Source organism: Pteronotus mesoamericanus, unplaced genomic scaffold (assembly GCF_021234165.1).
Source record: "Pteronotus mesoamericanus isolate MK-2021 breed Mesoamerican mustached bat unplaced genomic scaffold, CSHL_Meso_final scaffold_21, whole genome shotgun sequence".
In the NCBI taxonomy this organism is placed as follows: Eukaryota; Metazoa; Chordata; class Mammalia; order Chiroptera; family Mormoopidae; genus Pteronotus; species Pteronotus mesoamericanus.
The window spans coordinates 15,019,006-15,027,933 of NW_026555310.1; positions in this window are offsets into that span (position 1 = coordinate 15,019,006).

Below are 8,928 nucleotides of genomic sequence, written 5' to 3' on the forward strand. Positions count from 1 at the left end.
CTGAGAATTGCTGAGTCATATGGTAATTCTATATTAGACTTTTTGAGGAACTGCCAGACTGGATTTTTTTTTTTTACCGTACTATTTTACTATTTTATATTCTCATCAGCGATGTGTAGCACATTCTCCACATTTTCACTAACACTTATTTTTCATTTTTAAAAAAATTAAAGCCCTCCTAGCAACTGTGAAGTAATGAGTGTTATTTTGAATAATAAAAAAAAGTCTTGTCCTGGCCAGTGTGGCTTAGTTTGTTGGAGCATCATCCCATACACTGAAAAGTTGTTGGTTAGATCCCCGGTTGGGGCATGTATGAGAGGCCACCAGTTGCTGTTTCTATAGCACATTGGTGTTTTTATCCCTCTCTTTCTCCCTCCTTTCCCCTCTCTCTTAAAATAAATAAATAAAATCTTAAAAAAAAATACATGGACACAAAGAATCCATTTGATCATATGAAGACTACCTTCATCTATACCCTGAATAATTTTGGCACATGTGCTTCATATGCTATATTTAAATTTCTTTAAAAATATATGGTATATTCACATGTTTCAAAAGGTAAAAACTACAAAATATTTTAATGAAAAGTTTTCTTCCCAACTCAGAATCAGCTAGTGCCACAATAATGTTGTATAAAGAAGCCACCCAAACCCAGCAGCTTACAGTGACAAGCATTTATGTTTCTTACTCACCTGTGGATTCATGGATAACTCCTGCAGGCTGGGACTTGGCTTCCTGGGCTCCAGGATCCAGGCTGTTCCTCATGTATTGCTTGGGGGCTCATACTAAAGGAGCAGTGCCATTGGGCCATGTTCTTCAGGCAAATGGCAGGACTACAGCAGACAAGTCAACCATATTTAAGTCCTCCGCTCATCTCTATCTGTACCATGCAGAAACTTCATTTCTTTAATGTAGCCTTTTCTTCTTATTCTTCTTCTTCTCCTTTTTTTAACTCAGACTGGCCTTGTGCAGCCAAGGAGCACCCTGACTTACCCTCCTCACTCTTCCTTGCACATCCACCCCCATAATCATCAAGCCCTCAGGACAATGAGGTTCTGGTCAACATCCAATAGTACTAAGAAAAAAGCCTCGGGTCTGTTGACCACAGAGACAGAATTTTAGTCACACTGGAGATAACATCTAGGCCTCAGTTATGTTTCAGCTCCAGACTCAGCAGAGCAGAATGACCTCACTAACCACACCCTTGCAAAGCCAGACAGAGTGATGCCATGGCTGACGTCAAGACCAGATGCTATGATCAACTATGCCCTATGCTAGTGCCAAGCAATCGACAGAGACCATGGCCCTAGCTCTGCCATGACCGGTGATTTTTCCCCTATGTAACCCATACCATAGAAGCCATTGGAGAGCCAGGTCTTAGAGTAGTAAGTTATCTGTAACTCTCTGTTTGGTGCCATTAGCTTAAATAAACCTTTACTTTCTTTACTGCAAACTTCTGTTTACTTTGATGGGGCTTTAATGCACAAAGGTAAATGAAGGCTCTTTGGTTGGATAACATGTCTGTTAGTATTATTTTGACCAAAGCAATTCACATGGCTAAGCCTGAGAACTATAATTTACCAACAGTAAAATTGCGAAAGGGATAAACATTTACTACACAATAATCCAAACTATTGTACCAACCATCAATCACTCACAGCTTTTCCATAGACAGCTGATGTTACTATTTTTGCTATATTTCATTAATACCCATACACAGGAAATTATATATGAAGTATATTCTTTTTTTACCCTCTTTTTTACATAAATGGTAATATTCATCACAAATTCCTAATGCCTAATATAATGGTCCATCTTTAATGTACATTGTAAGAGATTTGGAGCTTTCCTTCCTCCTCATTTAGCTCAAGAGTATTGTCCCATACACCATCTGTCAATGTGTTTTCTGCCAAAATATTCTAATTGAACACTTTAAATTTGTTGCCTATAGTGTTTTGATATTGGGGAAATTAGTAGCATTTTATTTGAGACTTTTCACAATTGAAATCATTGGAAAGGATGACATTTTTTTAAAGGGCAGTGCAGTGGAATATTCAAAAACAAAACTTTGAGATGGGGACTATTTAAAGATGTTAGCACTCCTACATGTTTAGCCCATGTGCTCCAGAACTATCTGTCCAAGAATGCTTGGCAAGCAGGCAGCCCTGGAAAGATAAAGAATGTATTTGTATTCCCAGATAAGATCAAAATAATGACTCCTTCCAAGAGACTTTTAAATGTCTTTCCCCGGAAATATTTACTTAGATTCCAGGATAATAAAATAATTTCTCTCCCTGGAAGGGAGGATGGGTAGTTTTGCCAGCAGCACTAAGATTAGAGGCTTCTAAACTCAGACTTCATTTCCTACACTGCACCCCAAAAGCACGTGTAGGTACCATCTGGCCCTCCCTGTGTCACCCCACAGGGGCTAGAGCTCAAGGAACCAGGGCTATGATGGTACTTGACCGCTGCCTTTGCTGGGAGTATACTATCTTTGTCTCTAGCACAGAGGTCTCCTGTTTTCTGCCAGTGTGTAGGTAAATACTTGTGGCAGGGTAACTTGTTAGCTTGCAGCCAGATTAGTATCTCACATCCTTCACAGCTTCTGACTTAACAAGAATAAATTAGCAAAAGAAGAATCAGAAAAGAGTGAATATCTGTCATTTGAATAAACTGAGGTATCTGTCCCTCCTAGAGTGACAGAGTGACTCCCTTGCTTTAAGAATAATAGAATTGAATCAGAGCGATATGAGGAATGAAGAACGATAAAAGAAGATACCACTGGCTTTGCAGGTGGAGCAAGCAGGCCACTAGCCAAGGAATGTAGGCAACCGCCAGAAGCTGGAAAAGCAAGGATACAGATCCTCACCTAGAGCCTCCAGAAGGAGCACAGCCCTGTCAACCTTGATTTTAGCCCACTGAGACCTGGGCCAATCTTTTGAACTACAAAAATGCAGGCCTCATCCAATCAGTTGAAGGTCTTAATAAAACAAAAACTGTCTTACCCTGAACAAGAAGGAATGCTGCCAGCAGACTCTCTTTGCACTCAAACTGTAACTCTTCCCTGAATCTCCACAATCATATGAGCCAATTCCTTGAACAAAATCTCTCTCTATATATACACATACACACATAAAAAAATAGGGTTGGTCATTTGTATGTCTTTTGGAGAGAACTGTCTGTTCATGTCTTCTGCCCATTTTTTAATTGGATTTTTTGGGTTTTTGCTGTTATTGAGTCGTATGTGTTCTTTATATATTTTGGATGTTAACCCCTTATCAGAGGTGTTGTTTGCAAATATATTCTCCTATTTGGTTGATTGCCTTTTCATATGGTTAATGGTTTCCTTTGCTGTGCAGAAACTTGGATGGATCTTGAGAATATCACACTAAGCAATATAAGTCAGACAGAAAAAGGAAAAAACTATACGATTTCACTCATATGTGAGATATAAAACTGAAAACAAATGAACAAACAAGACAAAGAAACAAACAAAAATTCATAGGCACAGACAACAGTAAGGTGGTTGCCAGAGGGGAGGGGTGGTAAAGTCTAAAGGGGGTCAAACATACGGTGATAGAAGGAGATTTGACTCTGTGCAGTAAACAATGCAATATATCGATGATATATCATAGAATTGTTCATTTGAAACAGATAATTTTATTAACAAATTTCACCCCAATTAATTTAGTTTAAAAAATGATAGGATTCAAGAAAGTGAAGGTAGAAATGTGGGAGAATAGTCTGCTATCCTTAAGTTCCCATAAGGTGACATAAGAAGTAAAAAATATGGTCCCTGTAATTGGAGACCAAAAAACATATGGATGGATGGTCCCTGCTCACATGATGTTTTTATTCCCTAAGTGCAAAGGATAAACACTTTCTGAAGGGAAAAATGGGGTGTTTTGAAACATCCAGAGAGATAGTTGTTAGAGTGCCACACTGGTGCTGGGGGAAGGAAACAATGAGATGAAGCCAGATGCCACCAAATACCACCGAGACATGAACACACACCTTTGGTGGACAGATCTGTTCTTGTATCCACTATTTTTCCTTTTCCAAAGAGGAGGAAAAAAGCTGTTTTTGATATTTATTTCAATCAGAACATGAATTTGTATCTGTGTGGGTTGGGAGTTGAGGAACAGATGAAGTTTGGAGGTATTCGCCTCACATTATGTGTTCTGTCTCATCTGGCCATTCTTAAAGGGATCCTGCACACAAACAGTTCTTGGAAATGATTGTGAGTATCCTGGAGTGCTTGACAGGACCTCCATAAATTAATCTGAGGAGGACTCGTTGGAGATCTGAAGGGCTAGGAAGCTTGGTAGAAACCAAAGGGCAGGGGGCTTGCTTGGGGTCTGAAGGTGGTAATAATAAGACCCAACGGACAAGCAGTGCAGAGAGGCAGGGTAGGAAGGAAGAGGTCTATGATTCTCAAGTGGTTGGAAATTAGTCATGTGCCAGATATATCTCAGTAATAGGTGGTCAAGAACTTTCATAATATGCATTGTAGGTAGAACTGCATAAGTTTCATAGTGTGGACTAGGTTTAATCTCCTCCTCCTCACATCCTAAAATAAAGTGTCCAGGATAACACAGAATCTTTTTTTTCTTCTGGGTGCTCAGAAGACTTCTAGATCTAATACTGGGGTATCTTAAAGCTGATGTCCAGTTTCTAGTGGATCGCTCCAAGTTGGGGTTCTCTCTTTATTAAGATTTTTTCACTAAAGGGGTTGTTTATGTTTCCCAGTTAGACCTTGAGTTAATGAGATGATTTTACTATGTTTGGGGTTTGCTTTTAAGGACTCACAGTGAGAGGCGAATGGGGCATCTCTTTCCCTGGCACGCTGATGGCCTTTTGCTTTGCAGTTAGCTTACATAAAATACCTTGTAGAGACTAAGAAGAAACTATGATTTCAGGAAAAAGATCTGATTTTTCCGATCAGAATCAGATATGCTTCTCACAGAAATATTGTATTTTAATAATTTTCACGTGAGAAAGGGTAGCGTTCTGCAAGCTGGGAATTTACTTGTTAAAAGAAAGTTAAATGTTTTACATCATTTAAGCCATAAAGGATATTCCCAGTGATATAGGGAATAATAAGGTAAATGGTAAGTAGGACCCAAAATTAATTTTCAATATTTTAAAATGAATTTTAAAATATTTAATTTAACATTGATTTAACTATAAAAATACTATGTGCTCTGTAAATTGTTGCAAAAGCTACTGTGAAATTTTTTGAATATTGTAGGCATTTTCACTAACATTTATAAACTGATAAGACCAACTTCTGAAACTGTCCAAATGTTCTGCATGCCAGAGATAATTTGAACTGTTCTCTTTAAACATCTGAAATGTAAGAAAAGAGATATGTATTCCAAAACACTGGCTCAGTAAAACACTTCTTCTGCAAGATTACCTCCCATATTCTCATTGGTAGATTGCCATGTTTGTGAACAAATATAAATCCTTAAGTTTTTCTCAGTATTACAAATCTTCATCTTATTGCAAACGTATAGTTTAATTTGTATGTTGCTAAAATACATTCAAGCGCACTTCAAAGAACTTCCCATGTGGAGCCTCTATCTGTATTTATTGGGATTCTTTAAGTTGCAAGGGACAAAAATCCAAGTCAAACTAGTTTAAATACAAGGGCAATTGATTGGTTTATGACACTGGAAATCCCAATGGTAGGTTTACTTTCAGGTACTTCATAATCCAAGAACTCAGCCAGTATTATAGTTTGCAATTGCTCTTGTAAACACCCTTTTTTAAAATCTCTTTCTCTCTCTCTATTCTGCTTCCCTCTGTCAATTAGCAATGTTCTCTCTCAACAGGTGGGCTTTTTAGCCTCCTGTCCTCCCAACTCCCAGAGCCCAATGTCCATGCTAGCTCTGGTAGGTATGTCTACTATACAAAAAATACTAGTTGGTGCTTCCATATAAATGCTGACCAGAATTTTTTTGTTTGTACATTTTTCCTAGAAAAGTGACAATGAGGAAACAATGATCAGAGACTAGATTATCTTCGTAGGGAGTGGTGGTAATACCATTTCTTAAGTGAAAGAAGTACGTATTCCACAAATGTTGATTGAGAACCTGCCGTGTTTAAGATACTGGAGGCAAAGTAGTAAAGAAGCCAGACACCATTACTCCCTTCATAACTGAAGAAGTGCTGGTAAGAAGTATAGAGTGCTGTGGCATTTATATAAGATGGGGTCTGGCTTGAGATTTAAATATTAACTTGAGGAAGTTATATTTGAGCTGAGCTCTGAAAGGGCCAGTCAAAAAGACTGCGATCAACATTTCAAGGAGAGAGGACATTATGTGCCAAGGCTCTGAAGTGGATGAGAATATGGCACATTCATAAAAGTGGTTCAAATTTTGAAAACAGAGAATGGTACGCAGTGAAGACGGAAAGGTAAAAGAGGAAGGTTAGATAGAGTCTTGCAACCCTTGTTAAAGATTTTGATTTTTATGCTAAGAAAAATAGGAAATCTGAATGGTGTTAATGAAAATAATGGTGTTAATACCCTATACCACTTCAGCACTTGTTACATTCCAGTTACCACTCTAAGAATTTTATAAGTGTTGTTATTTAATACCCTGCAGAAACTATGAACCAAGTATTATTATCTCCTACTGGAAACATAAAAACATTGAAACATAGAGAATTTTTTGCCTGTTTTTCACAAATGTTGCAAGTGGTAGAACCATAATTTACAACAAGGGAATGTAATTTTAGAGTCAGGAGAAAACATTCTATACTTATCTTATATATCACTGCCTCAGACTTGGAATCACTCATTTTCCTAATTAAAAGCAATGATACTGTTTGCTGGGGAACAGTATTTAGAAACTATCATCTGGACATCAGGTTTGCTCAATGCTACTAAAGTATCATTGCTTCTAGTTCATTTCAGTGGGCAAAATTAGGAAACGATATAGTTTTTAAATCATGAGTTGATATTGATATTACCAGTTCAAAGATACCATTGTGGTTTTTTCTCCTTTTATTTTTGTATCTTATTTCTCTTATACTCGTCTTATTTTTGTTTTAAAGAAAACAGATATTATTGCCCAGCAATTAAAAGTATTCAAACATATCTTTTCTACATAATTTATTGTGAAATGACCAAAGTTAACTAAAATATTAATTTTCATTATTTGCTTCAATTCAAGTCTTCTAGACTCTTTGTTTTTCCTTCCAAACTAATGCATGCCATACCCCTGAGACAATGAAGGATTTTTCAACACCACTGCTAAGAACTGGAACATTCATCTGCAGCTACCTATACACTGGAAAGGCCCAGCCTCTGGCCCGCAGGTGCCGCTGGGCCCATGTGATTCGCATGGCTGATGTCTCAAGAGCCTTTCTCACCTGGAGCCAGGCGGGGTGGGGGGGGAAGCCCTTAAACTCTACTCATAATGTACTCTTTTACATGATTTACCCTATTATACACGTGTGTGTTTGTGTGTATACACAATAGTTATGTATAGTCTTTAAAAGTCAATGTCATGAAGAACAAATAAACAAAGAAGGTGGTGCCAATGTTCTAAATAAAATGACTAAAAAGACCAGACAAACAAATATAATTCATGAACCCTTATTAGATTATGGTTAGGAGACAAAATAAAAAACCAGCAATAGAAGGCTTTGGGGACACTTGGGTAAATGTGAATATGGACTAGATCAGTGATTTTTACCTAGTGTATCATAAGAATTTTTAAAACATGGAACACTTGACTATTTAGTGAGGCACTGACCTCTTTTCCCTTAGATTGTCAAATAAAAAATGACAACAGATAACGCAGCAATAGCCGTCAGGTTGAATGCCCTGTCTCAAGCTATAAATATATAGGTCATATAATAGAGTTACAACTTATTGGTCACATCGCATAATAAGGTTGCATCTGATTGCTTCATACCAGAACTCTTATATACAAGTGGGCACCTGATTTTTTAAAAAGTCACTTTCAAGCAAAAAGTGTAGGTATTTTTTTTTTTGGTAAATCAATAAAAAATTATACCAATTTTTTAAATCAGATTAGCAAAAACTATATTTTCTGGCGTTCCGCAGAATTTTGGTGATTATTTTATGTGTGCCATGAGATGAAAAAAGTTGAAAATCATTGGACAAAATATTAGATGGTATAAAATTACAGTTAATTTTCTTGGATGGTTATGGTTATGAGATAGACTCTCCTAAGAGATGCTTGTTGAGATATTTAGAGGTGAAGTGTCATAGCATTTGCAGCTTACTTTCTAATGGTTAGATTTTTCTTTTTAAAGCATACACACACACACACATACACACACACACACACAATGGAAGAGTTTCCTTTTTAAGTAGAATATGGCTGATTTCAGGTGCGGGGCTGGGAGATGTCAAATAAAAACAAATCTAGGCTGCGATAGGAATTTAATTAGAAAGAAAGACTATTGCAAGAGGGAGAACTCTCTGATCTCAGAAATCTGCAAGCATTTAAAAATCAAAGAGAAAAAGGTTTATCTTTTATAAGACAAAGGAAGGGAAACAGAGATAAGCAGAATCTTTTAAGGGGAAGTTGGATAAACAACAGAAAAGACCAGTGGGGTCTGACAGGAAAAGGGTCTGGCTGTTGTCAGCCCGATTCCCAGGAAAAGCTGATAAGGGGGCCACGTTTCACTGTTTTGTGTATGTAATTGCTCAGGCTTGGGCCGAGAAGAGTTCAGGGGGCAATAGGATAAAAAAGAAACCTACGACTAAAGTTTGATCGAGACAAACCAGAGGGTAAAAAATGGGTAATTACGAACACTTGCTCATAAAATATAAGGTGAGCTCAGAATGTCTTGATATGACCCTAAAATTAGATTCCCTAGTTTTAAATAATGACTCCACCATTTGCTAAGTTTGTGAAAATGACACAACGACAACAAAAAACTACA